The sequence below is a fragment of the Trichechus manatus genome, unplaced genomic scaffold (assembly GCF_000243295.1).
Source record: "Trichechus manatus latirostris isolate Lorelei unplaced genomic scaffold, TriManLat1.0 scaffold00106, whole genome shotgun sequence".
NCBI lineage: Eukaryota > Metazoa > Chordata > Mammalia > Sirenia > Trichechidae > Trichechus > Trichechus manatus.
In genome coordinates, this window is record NW_004444042.1 from 239,764 (window position 1) to 240,881 (window position 1,118).

Here is a 1,118-nt window from a genome sequence, read left to right on the forward strand (position 1 = left end):
CTAGATGTTCCCCGAAACCATGGTCCCCACAACCCTCCGCCCAGCAATTGAGTCCCTCAGGGAGTTTGGATGTGTCTATGGAGCTAGCATGACCCTTCCTTGTACAAGATGTGCTGGCTTCCCCAGTATCATGTACTGTCTTACTCTACACCAAAGTTACCACTTATCTATAGTCTATTTAGTATTTCCCCCACCCCCACCCCTCCCATCCCTCGTAACCAACAAAGATTGTTACTTTTTGTGTGTAAACTTTTTCATGAGTTTTTATAATAGAGGTCTCATATACTATTTGTCCTTTTGTGATTGACTTATTTCACTCAGCATAATGTCCTCCAGTTTCATCCATGTTATGAAATGCCTCACAGATTCATCGTTGTTCTTAATCGTTGCATAATACTCCATTGTGTGTATGCACCATAGTTTGTTCATCCATTCCTCTGTTGACGGACATCTAGGTTGTTTCCATCTTTTTGCTATTGTGAACAATGCTACAATGAACATGGGTGTGCATATGTCTATTCGAGTGACGGCTTTTATTTCTCTAGGATATATTCCTAGGAGTGGGATTGCTGGATCCAATGGTATTTCTATTTCTAGCTTTCTAAGGAAGTGCCATATCATTTTCCAAAACGGTTGTATCATTTTGCATTCCCACCAGTAGTGCATAAGAGTTCCCATCTCTCCGAAACCTCTCCAACATTTGTTATCTCCAATGTTTTTGATTCGTGCCAGTAATGCCGGGGTGAGATGGTATCTCATTGTGATTTTAATTTGCATTTCTCTAATGGCTAGTGATCACGAACATTTCCTCATGTGTCTGTTGGCCACTTGAATGTCGTCTTTGGTGAAGTGTCTGTTCATTTCCTTTGCCCATTTTTAAATAGGATTATTTGTTTTATTGTTGTAGAGGTGTTGGATTTTCTTGTAGATTATAGAGATTAGACATTTGTCTAACTTGTAATGCCCCAATTTTTTTCCCAGTCTGTAGATTCTCTTTTTACTCTTTTGGTGAAGTCTTTTGAAGAGCATAGGTGTTTGATTTTTAGAGGATCCCAGTTATCTAGCTTATCTTCTGGGGTTTGTGTGTTGATGGTTATGGTTTGTATCCTGTTAATGCC